The 19,404-nt window shown below is 41.8% G+C and overlaps 1 protein-coding gene across 6 annotated transcripts in view; it reads right to left on the bottom strand.

Moving 5' to 3' along the window:
• The window catches only part of sox6 (SRY-box transcription factor 6), a 724,678-nt gene extending 711,807 nt beyond the window's left edge, over positions 1 to 12,871 (bottom strand). For 3 of the 6 annotated variants that reach the window (XM_041197599.1, XM_041197600.1, XM_041197606.1), the window contains exon 1: positions 11,631 to 11,810. The gene's annotated coding sequence lies outside the window, so the exon portion shown is untranslated. The other 3 variants (XM_041197598.1, XM_041197602.1, XM_041197601.1) reach the window with 2 other exon arrangements.
• Positions 12,872 to 19,404: the final 6,533 nt, after the last annotated feature.

Genomic DNA, 19,404 nt, shown 5'->3' with positions numbered 1-19,404 from the left:
ACATTGAAACTATTAAAATTAAAAAGAAAACAGGTTTACATTTTAAAAAGTGCTTTTCAAGACCTCAGCACAAAGTGCTTTGCAGGCAATTAGGTACTTTTTTCAAGAGTAGGCACTGTTGAAGGAATCACAGTAGCCAATTTGCACACAGCAAGGTCCCACAAACAGCAATGAGAAAACCACCAGATAATCTCTACTTTTTAATCATATTAGTTGCAGGTTAAATACTGACCAGGAAACCAGGGAGAACTCATCTGCAAATTTCATACAATAAGCGTAAGGGCTCACATACTAACCACAAACAGCAAGTTTCTGGCATATAGTTATATTTTAATACTTTACAATTTTCCATAGAAATGACTAAGAGTTTGGTCAGAGGTACTAAGACTTTAGGGAAGTGCAGACCAAGATCAGATGAATAATGTTCACTATGTACATTATTTTTTTTGCTCTCTTTGCACAGCTGAAGCCAGGAACTTCACTGCAAACACATTTTAACTGGCCCAACAGCCAGAGAGGTACATTCACTTTTAAAGAACAACCAAAAGCTGTTGATGGGACAAAATATTTTTGCAACCTGGGGACTTGACTGCCTAATAGCCTGAATGTGTGTTGAAGTACTTTATGTCACACAAGAGGTCAAAGGGTCCTCTCTGTACAATGGAATTTCCGATAAATATTACTTATATCATTACAGGTAACAGAATTTTTAAATGACAGTGATTTTTTAAATGCTGCTCCAGGGATTCCCTTTCATAGAGTACAGCAGTATCCGATTAATTTTAATGATATAGTTCAATGCACTCTGATGTTAAGGTGTCAAGCATTTTTGTGGATGCATAAGATATGACATTATATGAGAGGGATCACACTGGCCATGGAGTCAGCACATCTGTTTAAGCAATGATAAATAGCCCATTAACAGGGCACTTATTAAATGCTAATTTGAGTGACAGGGCAAGGTCTTAAACAAACCTCGTCAGCCATGTCACAACAACTTTTTATGTGATTATTATCCACAAGGCCTAGTCAATCTGTTGGAAATCGATGGAAATTCCTTTTGCATATATCAGCATATGTTAAGCCATTAATTTATACTGCAGTGGGGATGGTTAAATTAAGTTCATTGGTTAATTAAAATTTGACAGACACCCAATAATTTCAGTTTGTATAGATTGAGTTCAAAAATGTGGTGCCAATTATTTCTCATGCGAATGTAACCCTTATAACTATAATTTGCTCCAACACAGTACCTTTAATGGAGAAGAATATCCCAAAATGTTTCAGAAGGGGGAAATTCAGAAGTAAACAGAAGTTGAGAGAAAAGTTAGGGGACCTGGCTAAAGGTGTGGTTACAGAAACATGTTTTTATGAGGCTTTTGGAATTGGGGATAATGTAGCGAGGCAGGTGGGAGGGTTCAGAGAGTTAAGAGGAGAGTTGCAAAGTGCAGGGACATGGAGCTTATTAGTGGAGTTACTGTGACCAATTGCAATGCATTCAACAAGGTTCAAATAATGTTGTAATCTGCAATGCAGTTTATAACCATATTTAGAACCCAGACTGCTGGTTTCAAATCATTCCTACATATCTGTTATTTTCACAACTTGCATATACTGTTATGTTCAAGAATATTCCTAATCAATCTGAGAGCTTTTAGCTGTCAATCTCTCCATGGCATTAATGCATGATGATCTTCACACTGAATGATTAATGATTTTAGCATCATTATTGCGAGTTTATTAAAAAGTAATTTCCAGATTCCTAATGCCTCTGGGTAAATGCACTACCTAGAGCTGCATTGAGCTATTCAAAACAAGGTAAATCCAAGGTTCAATCCCAGATCTGTTCTGAGTTATCTGATCCCAGTTGGGGAAGTAGGAGAGTTCTACAATTAGCAATATGCCCTGCGGTAAGGAGGGGGAAAGAAAATTCTCATTTCTCACTTTTTATTTCAAAAACTATATTTATTAAATATTTAAAAGAACATTCCAAAACAATTCAAAATGGTCATTATGGAAAGTGCAATAATATTCAACTTTTCTCCATTGCGCATGTTGCACTCTTTGGTGCCTCAATACAGTTGCAACATATGTGACATTTGCTATATACATTCAATGTCCAGCATACAGTCTGAGTAGTTCTACACAGTTTCCAGCCCCTCATTGCACTATGGCTAAAAGGCCTTAAATGGAGGGCTTTCCCCATTGAACCTTTGCCATGGCTGCCCCAAGCTGTAGTGTGTCCCTCAGCAAGTAGTCCTGACCTTTAAATGTGCCAGTCTGCAACACTGGATCAAGGACAACTTTTTGCACTGGAAGACAAACAAGTTTTGGGCAAACCAAAGAGCCTTTTTCACTGAGTTGATGACCCTCCAGCAGCAGTTGATATTTGTCTCAGTGTGTCCCCCTGGGAACAGCCTGTAGAGCACAGAGTCCTGTGTTATGGAGCTGCTTGGAGTGAACCGCAACAAAACCACTGAATCTTTTTCCAGATCTTCTTTGCAAAGGCACAATCCAGGAGGTGTATGACCGTCTTCCCTACTGCAGCCACTTTGAGGACAGCATGCGGTGGCACAGATATTTCGGGGGGGACATGTCCCAACTCCAGAAAATCATGCAAAACCTGCTCCTGCTATAGTCGATGGGGCTCGATATCAAGAGTGATCTCCAAGAGGTGAGGAGCCAGCAAGACTCGCTCTTTGCTTCGGAGGTCTCCAGGATCATCTTCCAGGCTAGAGTCTGTTCCCGGGGTAGCATGAGATGTGTTCACATTTCTTCTTCCAAAAGGTACACAGAGAGAGAGCTCTGTGATCAGCAGCCTGAAGGAAGAAGACAGCTCAGTAAAGTCATTGCAGTCTGACATATTGAGGATCAGCAAATCCTTTTATGCTGGATTGTATGACGTGAAGTCCACAGACAGCATGGCCTCCCAGTCCTTCCTGTCCTCTATCCCGGAGGTCTTAGACATCAGCGAGCGGGAGAGACTGGGCAAAGCCCTAACTCTGGATGAGTTGACAAAGGCCGTCAAGTCCTTCGAAATGAGTAAAACTCCTAGAAGCGATGGCTTACCGACTAAGTTTATTCAGCTCTGTGGGACTGGATCAGCCCAGACTTTGCTGGAAGTTTACGAGAGTGTGCTTCTGGTTGGCAGCATGTCAGAATCCATGAGGAAAGGCACCATCACCCTCATCTACAAGGGGGTAAGGGAGGAAATTAGAAATTGGTGGCCGATTTTACTGATGAAAGTGGACTACAAAATTCTGTCCAAGGTCATTGCCAATTGGGTCAAGTCTGCTCTGGAGTCGGTGATCCACCTCGACTAGACCTGCGCTGTACCCGGCAGGATGATCTCTGATAGGCAATCGTTTCCCTGAGTAGCGCTAGGCTATGTGCATTGCAGATGGGTGGACATATGCTTCATCAGGCTGGACCAGGAAAAGGCCTTTAACAGAATATCTCACACCTACATGATGAGTGTGCTCTCCAAAATCGAGCTGGGGGGAGATCCGCAATTGGATCGAACTGCTCTACACAGACATCAGTAGTGCAGTTTCAATCAATAGGTGGGAATCGTAAAGCTTTCCAATTAAATCTGAGGTCAGGCAGGGCTGCCCTCTCTCCCCTGTCCTGTTTGTGTGATGCATAAAACCTTTTGCTGAGTCCATCAGGAAGGATCCGGGCATAAGACGGGTGACAGTCCCCTCTTGGTGGATGGAAGCATTCTTTTTTGGGCCCAGCAGCAAAGCTTATCTTATAAAAGTCCAGGACTGAGACATGTGCCACTCAGAATCAAACAATGGCATCCCTCTGCTGTCCAATGCAGTAATTCCCAAACTTTTTCCCAGTGTTACGATCAGGTGAGATGGGGTAGGATGGTTCCCCTTTTCTCTCGGCAGCAAAGGCGTGCAGGTCAAGGCCTTCCTGTACATGGATGATGTTGCAGTTGTCCAATGCAGTAATTCCCAAACTTTTTCCCATGTTACGATCAGGTGAGATGGGGTAGGATGGTTCCCCTTTTCTCTCGGCAGCAAAGGCGTGCAGGTCAAGGCCTTCCAGTACATGGATGACGTTGCAGTCTTCTGCTCAGATCTGCTGTCAGGGTGCAGACTGATGAGCATCTGCAACCAGTTCAAACTGGCCTCGCGAGCCAAAGTAAATCATGGCAAGGGCAAGGCCATGTTCTTTGGGAGCTGGGCTGACCTATCCTTTGTTCCCTACACTGTCAGACCAGACCACCTGAATGTGCTGGGAATAAGGTTCAGAGAGGCCCGGGGCATGCGCCAAACTGGGAGGAACATACAGCCAAGGTGAGGCAGAAAATGGGCACATGGGAGTGACGTTCGGTCTCCATTGTGGGTAAGCACCTGGTCATCAGGTGTGAGATGCTCTCAGTGTTGCTGCATACAATGCAGGTGTGACCCATACCCCGATCACGTGTCGCAGCCATCACTAGAGCCATTATCTGGAAGTCAAGTATGGATCATGTCCACAGGGACACGGTGTATAAAGCTCTGGATGGCGGTGGGGCTGGGGGGGAGAAACATACCCAACATCACCTTATCCTGATGGCCATCTTGTGTGCAACTGCATCGAGCTGTGTGTAGACCCTCTGTATGCAACTACCAAGTATCATGACGTGCTGAGGTTCTACCTGTCCCCGGTGTTGCGAAGGATAAGTCTAGCTACATTACCACAGAATGCTCCAAGCAGTTGGACCAAGCTGTACCACCTATCCTTCATAGAAAAGTTTGTGCAGAAAAACACCTTAGACCACAAGTCCACAAGTCAGTGGTGTGCACATAACATCCTTGAGGCAAAGGAGATGGTGGATCCTGTCAGATAGCTCCCTGAGCAGATTGTCAAAGTCACATGGCAGAATGCCTCATCACCAGAACTTTCAATCAAGCAATAAGAAGTAGCTTGGCTGGTGGTGAGAAATGCACTCCCCATCAAATCCTTCATATACTCTCATTTCTCACTTCTGGTACCTATCCAGTGACCCCTACTGGGCAATGAAACTCTGGACACTGTATGAAAAGAGGATCAGGTTCAGCGATACTCTTCATGATCAAACTGCCCGCCACCACTCACATATTTAATGAGATAATTAAGATTGATTGGTGCCTAAAAAGTCAAATTCCATCAGGTGTGGTCAGTGGAAGAGGAGGGGAGAATACTGGAAAAATATGTCATCACTCAACTGCCATGTACTAGAACCAGAACACATGAGAATGTGCTATTGGATACAATCTATGTCTCACTCATAGCAGTAACCATAACTCACTCATGACTTTGTTGCTTAATGAGTTATCAAGTGCAGCTATTTGCGAGATACAATCGCAATCCTTGGATGGCATATTGAGGTAGGCTTCCCTAGAAATGTTCTCCCAATGACAAGAAAGTTGTCAGGCATGAAATGCACCTGGGTTATAACACCTGTGTTGTCTCCTGCTTATTTGATACTAATATTCAAGAAGAAAAATCAGATTTGAGCCAAAATATCTAATGTTGCATCAATATGCTTTTTGTCTGATATGCTTAACTGATCATCTGAAATTGCTCCAACTTCCAAACTAACCTGTAACCATTGGTATTTTACCCTAGAGTTAAAGAGCCCCATTTTTTTCTTTCCAAATGTAACGTGTTTAGAAAAGCAAGATTTATAACTATAGTACTACCAAGGATTTCAAATGAAAATACTGTGAAAATCCTTTGCAATCAGCATTACGCTTTACTGAAATCCCAGTGACAGCGATGGTCACTATATTTCATTCTACAAGATGCTTCAGTTAAAAGTCTAATCAGGACCGTGGAAAGCTTATTCCTTTTCAGAAAAAAATAGTTTTCACCGCTGCCTCTTAACATCCACAGACAATATTCGACAGTTGGTGACTTCTGTGGGCAAAAAAGAGGCTACTCATTGCTTTAATTCACACTTTGAGGCCTTTACCAGTTTGAAGAATTTCCAGCTCAAAATAAACATTTAGTCCAGTTATAATAGTGACCACAACTTTCAGTCTATAAACTAAATCCTTAGTCCCTAGGTTTACAGAATTGACCTCAGGTGTGCAATAATATGCCCAGCTTACAAATTGAGGCATTATAACACACTCTTAATCACTCTGCAACCCACTGGGTCAATAGTTTACTGCTATGGCCCTCAAATTTGGTCAATAACTGGATAATATATATCATGCATCTAGATGAAATCAATATATTCCATTGGATTACAAATTAAATAAGGCAAAGAAGTTAAATGCTACCTAAACACAGTAGATTTTTTTTAAATGCAGCTGTATGACTGCGTGCACAAGGTGCAGCCTTGGGATCTGTCTGTTAATTACTATTGAACTCTCTGAGGATTATAGAAGCATATTTGCATCATGTCAAGAATACACACACATATAGAAAATCATCTTCAGAAATGGGCACTTTCTCCCTAGAGTGCAAATAATTAAACATTATTCCATTGGTGCACCTAATGTTTTTGCTTATGATTAGTCTTCTGTTACAAACTTGAGCATTGCATGTTTAATAAGAAATATGATTTGTCAGCAAATAATTACTTCCACATGCTAATGAAGTCAAGGTTGCTCCAATTGTATTTCAACAGTTTTAACAAAAATATCAAACCATTAAGTAGAATAGAAGCAACTTGGATTACATATAAACTGATGATTGCTTTTGATTACACTCTAGGAATGAGTCTTGTAGGCTTGATCATGTCGTTAGGCATCAGAGCATTTTCTCACAAGAGAAAACTAAAAAAACGCAAAGAGCTGGCGCCTATTCCTCTATTATACATTATTAATATTGTATTGAAAATTGCCTGAACTTCAATATCTCTTGAAACACAAATAACATAATGTTTGTGTTTTTAGCTGAATCTATTGGCAAAAAAAATCAAATTAGTTGCTGTAAACTCCAAAATATTTGCACTTTCGATTGGGGGGTTTGCTTCAGTTCACAACAATAAAATATGTGTACTTTTCCAAACTTTATGACCTGGTTCTGGAGAAGGCAGCAATAGAGAGTCGCCTATGACTATTTCCCTAACACACAGGGGCCAGTTGGAGAGTATTTTCAATGGCTCTGCTGCCTGCTACAATTCCCAGATTGCTGTTTCTGATGCTTCTCCGGAGCTTGCAGACTGAACGGATCTGTGGCTTGTAATAGCGGACTGCATTAGACTGAATCTTGGCAAAAAAAATCACACGCGCCCTCCTCCTGAGTGTTCGGCAAGTCCGGTGGTGGGGGTGTGAAAATTCGCCGAAGATTCACCAACTCTGAGCTGCTCCCTGAACAAAATCACACACAGAACACTACATAAGAGTGCCTGCTAAATTTCGAAAAAAAGGCTCTCAAATGACAGCGTTTTCATGTAGTTTTCTAAGGGGGGAAAGCTAAAGCTGCAACTTTGTATTCCAGCAGTGTTTTCTCCTTTTTGTATCTATGTGATGGAACTTGGGTTGCCCAATCTTTGTGTTGTGTTTAGATCTCGGACGTTGCAAAGCTAGATTGCAGTGGACTAGACGAGGTTGAATTGAACAGCCCCGGCACCACACTGTCCTTTCAGACCCACTCGCTCTGCTGCTTTGACTCGTAGCCACTGTGATAGGAAGTGCGAGCCCCAACCCTAACCCCGCCTAACAGCCCACTCTCGCCGTCAATTCTCTTTTAATCTGATCACATTTCCCTTTTTCATTAGAATTGAACAGCATGACTCAGAGAGAGAGAAGTGCTTTTCGGACCATCTTCTTTCCCCGCGGTACATTTAATGTTTTCATATTTCTATTTAAATTATTTTTTTTTATTTTCGTGTAATTCTGTCCCCTAGTTGTCCCTTCCCCACCCCCTCAACGTGTTTTTTGGTGTCCATCAAGATGCTGCATTTTCCCTTTATCCATTTTGTTTCAACTATTTCTTTTTGCCCCTCTTCTCTCTTTTCCCTCTTCCTCCCTTCCATCCCTTACTGATCTAATTTGTACCATCATCTCCGTTCAGTTAAAAGGCAAGGATAGTAGTGAGCGCTCTTTGCTTGGGCACAGCAGATAAAGACGTTACGGGATGCACAGAGGTGGGGCCCACTTTTTCCGTCAAAGGAAAATGAATCGGTTGCATAGTACCTGCAATTCTTAAAGCTCACTGTGACATAAGGAGCCTCGGGCATTTTCCAAGGGAGAATCCATCCCGGCTGTGGATGGAATCTGGGAGGAGGGGGTGGGTGGTGGCGTGCCGGAGGAGAACTATGGACTCCGATCGTACAGCTCAGGTGAAATATTTCAAACTATGAAAATATTTTCAAAGTAAACACCGCAAAAGCAACTCGCAAACCTACCCGTCTGATCTGAATTAACTGCAGTAAAATGAACCCACAATAGCCTGGATTATGTGGGTCCAGGGTTATTTTCTAGCGGTGCAGAAAGTCAATTAACCCTAGAAATGCTGGTGGGCATCAGGGGAATGAAATGTTCAGCTCAGTGGTGACACTCGATTTAAATGTCACACCTGGACGAAGCTTTCTTAAATTTTGAACAAGTACGCCCCCTCCCCCATCCTCTGCAGAATTAAATTTGTATAATTTGCTTACTTTAACTTATAAATTTGACATGCACTAGGCCCCATCAGATGACATTAATTATTTTAAACGTATCCCAATTTAACCAAGTGCGACTTTCGCGTGTGACTGTCAGTAAAAGTATTCACTTTCAATCATGATAAATAACCCAACCAATAGCTGGAGCGGTATGGTGGGTCAAGTCATTTTTGAATCGCAGTTTTTACTAAATGCGCACTTACAGTCCAATTAATCCAGGATCTCTGATCTGATATAGAAGCTATAGACATTAGCAAATGATTAAGTCGACATATTTACAGAAATCAAAAACAAAGGGGCTTTAGTTTATGTCCTGCTAGTTAATAATGAATATCTTTAGCAGCTTACTTTTAACTTTCAAACTTCAAAAGGTTACTGTCCTTTTAATTCCCATCACCTTTAAATTATTCAGTATTTCATGTTATGTAAAAATGACGAGGATATTAAACTGCGTCTTGCTGATGGTCCCGCTCCAATTTTACCTTTGATTCCTATTCTCATTACGTTCAATTTGTGCTTTAAATTAGACAAGTTCCTCGGACAAACAGTAATGATGTTGTTGCAATTTAACTCATTCAGAATGGTTGCACTGTGCTCTTTTTTTAACAATATTTATATACCGCAGTTTGGCTGAGGGTTGAAATGTATGAAATTTTGAAATCCAGGTTGAGTTGCAAATGATCACAGGTCAAATAACAAATCTGAAGAAACCCCGGTTAAAATGATATGCGAAACCAGGTTATTACTTGAAAAAGACCTTGATTGAACAGGACGGTAGCCAGCGGTAATCAATACAACTCAGCCGTCCATTGGGAGAATTAAAATCATTTCAAAATTGTTCACTGTTTATTTTAGTTTTGGAGCTGTTCCTCGATTTCCTTTACTATTAATGTCTAACTTTGTCTGTAGTTTTTATTAGTTCTTCTAATATCCAGCAGGTATTCCGCCTGTCACACAATAAAACTTAAAAATTGTAAAATAAAATTAATACAGTTTCACCAAAAGAACTACGGTATGTTGAAACACATTTCAATCTTCTTGTCAAAGCATGCTTAGATTCCAAGTATATGATCCTGTAATAATTTAAAGTTGCACTCCTCGTTACAATATCATATAGAACATGGCATATCGTAGTTACATAGTCTATGTCAGTCAACAATTTAAATATCACACTCCTGCTGTTGACTCCAAACTTTAGCCTCGTAGCTCCTCCGTAGGTGTTTATTAGGTGAAATATATACTGTCTTAATCAACTGTCCCTGCTGTTCACGGCGTTTGACTATAGATGTTGAAGAATGTGAAAAGAGAATTACCCAAGACTGAGTGGAGTCTCTTTTTAAGACGCGTCTATTGAGATCCCAGACATTGCAGTTTAGCCTTGTAGTATGGGCACAATCTGCTGAATTTGCAATCTAATTATAAATGTGCCATTTGGACCTCCTTTCAGCTTCAGTGCCACCATACCTTATGAGGGAAGTTACTTTAACAGCAAGCAACAAGTCAGACAGCTGTTCAAAACAAAATGCCATTACCAGATCAACTTTTCCCTAACACTGGGACTAGCTGGGGTATTGTTTTACAAATAGCCTTACAGATTTACTTGCATTATGTATAACGAAGAATGGTTATTAAATGAAGTGTGCCTAAACAATTTAGGAAAACGGTTAATAAAATCTATTTTCATAATTGATTGCTGTACAGAGAAATCACATGAACACAATCATAGCTAAATATGTTTTTTAAAGGCTGTTGTTAACATATGAGGGTTGTTTAGTACATGTGCCGTGTAAAGATTTTCTACAGGACTCAGAATGCAAGGGTTACTTATTCAGAATAAATTCTCAGTCATTTCAGCAGATACAGTGTAGATATATACGTACATTTCAATATCTGCTGAAATTACTAGCATATAGGTTCAATGTATTTAACAATTCACCGGTATAATTTCAACGCCATGTTTACCTTTGTGTCTATTATTAACCTCCATTTATGAATCAAAAATACATACCACAAAGAGAAAAATATTCACTTATGCCGTGTACAGAAAGGTATAGCCTTGTCACTATGGGCGTTTTGATTACATTTCAAAATCACTCGAAGATGACAATTCTTACGTGCATTAACTTTAATTCTGAAAACAGCGTGTGCGTTATGTTTTATAAATAGCAGAGATGTTATATTACAGATCACTTCTAAAACCTTACATTAAACAGATGTGGTGTGGTTAAACACGCTGCTTATCTCCGTTCAACACGCGAGTTCTTTTTTTATTTCTGGCGAAAGTTTTGACTCAGTATTTTGGGAAACACCCCTGACCCAGGAGTCAGAAAGAGCTAATCTCTTCTCCCCAGGCAACTTTCACATTCACTCTCTTTTTCTTCCCCACCCCCTACTCCACCCCCTAACTCCAGCCCATCGCCAAGACAAAATAGTAGCAGGCACAACACTAATTGTCATTTCAAATTTCCCTTTCGTCCCCTTTCCCCAACCAAAAACAGTGTGAATAAAGGAAGGTCAGTTATCACCAGATCGATAACATCAAAGCTTCTGACTGCTAAACAGGCAATGTCCCATTTCGAGATACCAGTTAACGCTTTCCCTCTCCTGTCACTTAATACGCCGAACGGTCATTCAAGGAGGACAGTTCATTTTTAAATTTTTCAGAGAAAAAAGGTACTTTAATCGCATAACAAGCGACGACGTCATCGGCTGGGCCCACAGAAAAAAGGAGAACCCAAATTATTAGATTTGAAGAGTATAAAGTTAAAAAAACACGTATGCCAGTGCATGCAATATTAAAACTAAAATAATCTAAAGATATGATACAAGACAAACAAAATCTAAATAAATCAAATATTCTGATTTTAAAAAGTAAGTAGCGTTTAAACCTAACAGAAAACTTTCTAAACAATATAGTTATTGTCATCTAATCGCTGTCCACACAGTTTGAAAAAAAAATCGTGGTGTCCTGCATTGCATCTTTTATCCGAAAATATTTTATCACTGTTGATTCAAAGTAAATTTTACGACTCACGTTTGGCCCTTTTAGTTGACAGAAGTGGATGATCGCGCCAAGGAAGCGGGCTATATGGAAAGGTTGGGTATTGTCTCCTTATGGGTCGGTCACTGGATGCCTGTTTTATTTTAATTTACGTGCTTGTGCATTCTTCTCAGATCAATTTGCATGACCCTCCCCAGACAGAAGTAACTAAAAATGAGATTATCTCACACGAAGGCGGGAGTGGGTAAAACCGCAGAGTGGCGACGTTATAAACTTTATTTTTTTATAAACAAAATAAAAACAGTGCTTTAATATGAACGTATGAACATGAGACAGCGTTTTAAAGTCCAGATTGCAACTTTATAATTCTGCACTCTAAGCCTTTCCACAGACGCTGCTTAACATCTAGTACCGCTGTGTGGACAGAGTCGAAATTGCCGCCCCTATATACCAGGGAACTGTTGCTAATATGCTTAAAGACAGATAGCCAGTTCAATATCAACTAAAACTTTATGTTAGTAATTCAAAATGATGTCATACATTATCATTTTCAAAAACAACAGCTTTTCCGAAAATCGTATTTTTTGTATTTGTGTTTGGAAACGTGTGTGGATTCCTCCGTCCCTCCTACCCCAGAGAGGACAAACTCTGAATCCCATTGAAAGGGGACGATCGCCTTTTGAAGCGTGCGGCTTGGCATGGAGAGTGGATCGCGGACGGGGAAAGAATAGGGGGTGGTGAGGAGTGGTGGTGGTGAGGGGGTGGGGGGGCGGTGTAGGAGATGGGGGAGAGAGAGACTTCTTTCCTGCATGTGTGTCTCACAGAAAGACTCCAATCTGCAATAACTCGCATGGTTTCTTCACATTATAAATGGTTAAATGGAGGTGGGGGGGGGGGGGTGTGGGGGACGGAACAACCTCACTGCGCGCTGTCCCTTCCGGACAAACTGACCCTAACCAGAACGCAACAACAACAGGGAAAAAAATACAGCTTCCAGCCACAGCACAGCCCTTAAGTAGAAACCCGTAGAAATGTACACGAGCAAAGGACGCTAGACACAACAAGCAACACACACACACACAAACAAAAACACAAGGGGTTTTGCCCGATTACCTTAGTAGCCAGTCTGGCGAGAAGCAGCTCCTTGCTATCCCGTGTCGTTAGACGTGTCTAATGTTATTTTTACAATTTGAAACCAATTTTTATATATATATAAAAAACAAAAGAACTGAAACGAAGAGCTGAAAGTCAGCTGGAGCTTCCCCAGGCCATGGAGAGGGGGCTGGTGGGGAGGGTGGGTGGGGGTCCGGATCGCTGGCAGAAGTTGCCGATGGGTTTGCCGGAAAAAAAACCTTGCTATTCTGTGTGAAACAAGTGAAGGCGATGGTTAGTGCTGTCAATCTTGGCGATCAATTCCAGCGGCCATGTCGCAAGTATTCAAAGCATTTCCCGTCGTGCAACATCAGAAAGTGAATGGCCAGGGCACTGATGTTACGGCTCCCCCCTCGCAACCAGCCTTGATGTCTGCAGCTCCCAGGACCAGCAGAGAGAGAGATACACACACACACACACACACACAGAACAGAGAGAGAGAGAGAAATCGGGGATTGAGGCGAGAGGGGAAGATATACGACACAGACACACACAACACAACCAGCTGCTAATATACACAGGCTTGACCAGAGCGACTGCTGAACTTCGCAAACGCGAACTCATGTAACACAGCAAAACTGAAAGGGAACTCAACTTCCCCTCTCCCTCTGATAGGCACACACAGCCCTCTGCCTCTGAGACATTTGCCGATTGCATTCAATTTGGAAAATCTGTCCATTTCCAAGTCCATATACCTGAACTTTGGAGACAACTAGCTCTTATTTTTTTTAAAAAACGACCACATTATAAATGCGCCGGTTTTCGGAAAAATGTTGCTTTCCAGATGCCCATCCTTAATAAGGTTAGTGATAACCATTGGAGATAGAGCGAGGGGATCGATGCCCGCGACTGGGAGGAGAGCACTGAGAATCGATTGAACTTGTCCGGGAGCCGGCGTTTGCTGGAGCTGCGATTGACACCGAGGGAGTGCGCCTGAGAGAGCGAGCACTGAAGAATCCCGCGCCGATCATCCGCTGTCGAACATTTTTTATTGATACCGAGCGCTCGGAAATCTGATAGAGTTACACATTAACCCTCTAACTGCCAGCTTTGGGGGATTTTCTATCGGTCCAATAGTACTCAATGATCTCTCCTTTTCACCGAAACTAACACTGATTACATTTAAAGGGAAAAACCCCATTGGTACCAGACACTCCAGTCTGTCAGGTTAGCTCTACACAGGCACTCTCAGGTATACACATTCAGCTCTTATTTATGGTCAGCATCGTGTACCACATCTAAAATCTTGATTTGAAAGATCTGAAACTTCAGTGCTCTTTCTGGTTATGTAACTGAAGTTAACCCCCTCATTGTCAGCCAGCACCAAGATCGCCGAACCAGCGTACAACGATTGCATCAATGAAACTGACACCTAACTAGTAATGTAATAGATCTGGATGACATTTCAGCGCAGCGGCCATAAAGGGTGCGCCGGTTATGTGTACATCCAGCACCGCCAATCTTCAGGTCACACTGCGAGTAGCAATGCACTGATTTTCAGACAGATAAGTCAAATCGCATTTGTGTCAGTCCTGGTGAAACGGGACAAAATGACCCCGGATATCCCCCTGCCTTGGCAACTGTTATTTAGACAGATAAATTCCTAGCTCTCTCTTAAAACCATGCCGGGTAGCAAAACCTCCATGATCTACTGCTGTACGTACTGAAGCAGCTTTTTTAATAAAAGGCAGATTTGCACAGAAAGAGGAGTCAGGCAACGTGTAACAGGTACGGACACAAATCTAGTGCCTGGATCAGTAACCTCCTTATTTCAAATGTAAGAAAGGCACTATACTCACACACACAATGCATCTTTATACCCAGACTGCTGCATCTAACAGATTAACGTGTATTGATGTCAGATTGATAAAAATGTAACTGCGCGAATCGCTTAGCAGCTTGCCTATATCAAAGATAACTGTTTAACATATGGGCATCTTGATCGCAATCTGAACAAGGCATAGGCGCATGCAGGCTTCTGTGCTCCAGCTCTATCAGTAAGCACTGAGAAAAGGCTTTATTTTATAATAAAGTTTAATGTTGTCCCGACCTTAAAGCGATCTTTGGAGAGCAACATGCCTATTCTGGGGGCTTCAATGAAACTTTAAACCTCTGACAAGCTAGAAAATAAGTGTCTTTTTATAGGCATTTTCTGATTTTCTGGCCGATATTATTTTATTAAATTTTATTTAACTCTTGCACTAAGAATGGATGCAACGTGTAATAAAATATAACGAGGGATCCAACGCAGTTCGAGAGACAAGCCTATCTTTTCTTAATTCCGATTTAAATAATCATACAATTTCAGTACAAACTCCTCAATCGAATTAACACCGACCTGGACATTCTGTTCGTATCGCATACGAGCGACCTATCCCCAGAGTGACAGATCGGAGTCACTGCTCAGTGTGGGCACCATCCAAATCATCAAGCTGGAAACAAGTTCAGAGGGGGAAAGGATTTATCCAACTTAATATAACTTGATAACTATATTTAATATTACAACCGGGAGCCTCTTGAATAGTCTAGAAATAAGTAACTTTCGAATTTCATGAAGTTCCCACTAAATGGAGCTTCTTGTGCCTAAAGTGTTGAAGGAAAAATGCACCTCAAAGGCAACGATTAAGGAACAATCTGATGACATTGGCGGGATTGGATTGATCTGGTTTAAATATACGAGTAATGAGGGATGCAAGGACTTCCTGGCGTTGGTCAGTTAGAGGAATCTCCTTTCATACTAGTTCAGTTTATTGTCACGAGGGAAATGTCAACAAAACGTTTTACCACGTACAATCGATCTTTGTTAAAAGTACAGTTTGTAAATAGTCCAAACTCCAGGCGTTCTAGCTAGTATAGCGTCTGTCATCTCGGTTCAGGTGGATCGATAACCCTGTCCGGGGGCAGAATGGGGTGAAATGAAGATGGATTTTATTGGAGGGGGGGGTGAGTTGAGTGTTCGAGGGGGCCACAGTCTCTCTCTTTCTCTTAGCCTTAGTTTAATGTCATAACCTTTTCTGTTTGTTACAATAAAGCAACCGGCCACTATCTGAGAAAGTGGCTAAAATGAGATCACGGCGATGGTTGACTTGGAGTCTCCTGAACACTACAGGATGGCCTTTATACTAACACTATCGTGTAGCGTTAAAAAAAACGAGGAATCAAGAGAGCCAGCGCTGCACAATGTTCTCGAAAAAAATGGTGCCCTCAGGTTATTAGTGGTCGATTATTGGTTGGGTCAAAAGTCAGTGATTTCCACTCTCTCCCTTATTAAAAGTACGGGTTGAGTTGGGTTAAAGTGAAGTCTCCTGAATCACACACACTGTGAGCTCGGTACAAGGGCCAACCCCGAGCAGCTCCGACACACTCTTGATGCTCAAGTCGTGCTAGAGGCAGTTTGAGGAGCCTCTGGGCGTTTTTGAAGAAACTTTTACTGCGCTGCATTCCTCTTGAACCTGACAGCCCGTGCTAATTTCACTCAATCCAGGGTCAGCAATGTGCCCCTGCCATTTCATTCCGAATATGAGTTTGCAGGTACGCGAGTGTGCGGTGTTTGTGTGAGTGAGGGAGAGTATTCGTGTTGTGAGTGCAGCTTCGAGCCGGGACGCGCAGGAGAATGAACTGCTGCTGGGTTTGACATCCAAACTATATCCTAATGACAATCGCGGCCTTATAGAAACGGAACTGCCGTGACAGATCTCCATCAGGCACACTGACATGGTAAATTGGATGTAACTGCGGCGCTTAGTCAGGCACGTGGATTCTTCCTCTGCATATAACTTGCGGAAAGGCTAGCCAGATCCGGAACAGATCACCTCCCGTCCTATTATTCCATCCGCACGATCGAGAGAAAGACAATCCCACCCTACTCTGCAGAGAGGTGCCGGTCATAATTTTCTTTTACGCTCGATCGCAGCTCGCCTTGCAAAATAGGTCCAACTTTTGTCGACCCATGCCAAGAGTACGCTGCTGTCACTGATAGATTGGGTGAAATCGATACGGTTCGCCCTCCCTCCTCCAAACACAACTAGTACATTAACATCTGACCTCCCACCTCATCACATCTATTAAAACAATTCATAATAAAAAAAAAATCCACGGTCAGAACAATACAGGCTGCTTAGCTAAACTGGGATGCGTAAAGGTGCGAAGCCCTCGCCAGAAGGATGGGAAGTGTGAAGGAAGGTGCCAAGAAGACGAAAGCTGTAAGTGAAAGTTAACTAGATCAGCTGCTGGTGATCTATTTTTGAAAAAAAAGTCTAGAATAAGAAAGTTAAATTAAATATAATTAAGAACCAAAATATATTTAAGTCGAAGAAACTTACCTATGAGCGTTTGTTCTATGTAATCGGCCTCTGATGTATCTGATAGGTGGCTGGTGCAAAGTGAGCGCTCAGGTTAACAGTTTAAGCAGTGGGCTCCTGCTTATTAACCATTGTTTGCCTTTTTTGCAACTTGACAGCAGCCCCAGTGTGCACAAGTGATGAGGAGCAAACGTGATTCAGCCAGGCAAAACAAAAAAAAATGCTGAAATAATGTTCAGACAGTTCAAATACAATTATTTCTGTAAGCATCTGACCACAAGCTCATCGCAAAATAAAAAGAAACACAAAGGGATAAAAAATAAATAAATAGCGCGCAATATAAGATTTCCCCCGGAATGCGAATGTTGCCAATCCATAAAACAAGCTTAGAAAGGACTGAGTTTATATATAGCACAAGGTCCAAGAAGTGAAAATAAAAGTTGCACTGATGCCTCTTTGGTACTGGTGTGAGCACGGTGGCACCAAACACACATATACACAGTCCTGTAAATAACATTGGCATGCTAATAATAGGATGGCTGTACTTACAAGGAATGAGGGCTGGATGCTGTTGGAAAAGCAGTTTGTGCTAATGGAAGAGTCATCCAGGCCGGTGTGAGAGGAGTGGCACTGACAGGCTGGAGGTTTACCTTTACCAGCTGATTCTTCAGCGTCAGCTCCCCCTCTCTACCAACCGCCCCCCCCAACACCCCCCCCCCCCCCCCCCACCCCAGCCTCTGCTTTTCATTTTCAGATTCCCTTTGTTCTGTAACACACGCGTCACCATCCTGCACCAAAAAAATGAATAATTAAATCAAACTGTGCATTGGCTGCACCGCATTCCACTTACCAGCAAAGTCCAGGACAATACTAGTTCCTCTAAAGAAAACAACTGATAGAAAATGAAGCAAAAATATATTTTTTAAAGCGGGTCTGGGAAAAGGAGGCAGTCACTTTCACTGAACTAATTTACTGATATTGGAGTTGCGCAGAATGGGGTTCTGAAGGTGGAAAATAAGTGATGTCAGCCCGGATTCATTTTTACTGACAAGACACAACTGTCAAGAAGTGAAATTGACCAGATCCCGAAATTCGCAACAATAACAAGAATAAACAAGTCACTAACTTGAGAAAGGTTCCTGGAATACATGCGCCCATGAAATAAATAAAGCAGGAACTGCTAAATTAAAACCCCTCCCAGAAAACACTGTCTAAAGTCGTTTCAGTTACTGCTAAAAATACATTTTAAAACGGTGTTTAAAGAAAGCCTAGTTGCCAGTTTCACCCGAGCGTCCATATGGAATAGCTGTCTCATTTCAACTAGTTTTGAACGCAGGAAATGGGAATTAAATCCAGTTTACTTAGTGGCAGTATACAGGATAGAGGCAATGCAGAGACATCAGCCAGTTTGTAAGAACACTCGATCTGATTTCACCGAATTATCATTAAAGCTTCTATGAAAGGAATGAATGAGAAGGCGCTCGCTACACGTCGGATCATAACATCAAATTCACAAATATGACAATGCATCAGGATCTCACACAGTGATTCTGAAAAATGATGCAAGGCAATTGGGAGAGCATGGGCGGTACATTTATTCTTTCCTGCAAAATATGGTTAAATTTGAAACAAAAAAAAGACCAGTGCTTGCCCTATCGTGCAGACAGATGTTTTGGGGGCTCGCTGCTTTGTTGTTAGGCAATTGATAAAAAGAGTAGAGCACTTTGCTCGAACTTCCCACAATGGTCTCGGAAGTTTCGGTGACCTTCACATGGATAAAATATTAAGCAAAGCACACGCAAGTGAATTGTGTCTAAAGTGTAAGAAGTATTGTTGCGCGCAAGGAAAGCCAACAGCAGCCTTTGTGGTCGCCTCAGAGGACGTGTTTAAAAGGAGTGATTTACCACTTGTGTAAAAATATTTACAGATGATATTAAGAATTGCGAAACCCGCTCTGCGCCAGAATTCCAGATGTAATAAAATACGATTAAAACGTAATAAATCGCATATTTCCCCATGTGTGGAGCTTGAATTAACTTTTAGATGTGCAGCTGTCGTCTGCCGGTGTATTAGGGCAGTTTTTGTTGCAATCTGTGACTGAAACATGTAACAGGTCAGCGAAACGCTGGGAAATATTACATTGCACGCGTTGAAGGCAAATCTGTTTGCATAGGCAACCGTTTTACATTAAAGCAGATATATGGCATGTCCACAGGACCTGGAAGTGGTCCTGTTCTGATCCTGACAAACATTTCAACAATTAAATAGGTCACAAAAACTCTTGGTAAATGCCTGGAAAGGGCTGAGCTCATACGGACTGTGCAAAATCTATAGGTGTAGTAACTGACGAAACT

Source organism: Carcharodon carcharias, chromosome 10 (genome assembly GCF_017639515.1).
Source record: "Carcharodon carcharias isolate sCarCar2 chromosome 10, sCarCar2.pri, whole genome shotgun sequence".
Classification (NCBI taxonomy): domain Eukaryota; kingdom Metazoa; phylum Chordata; class Chondrichthyes; order Lamniformes; family Lamnidae; genus Carcharodon; species Carcharodon carcharias.
This window is presented reverse-complemented; position numbering and strand designations above follow the sequence as displayed.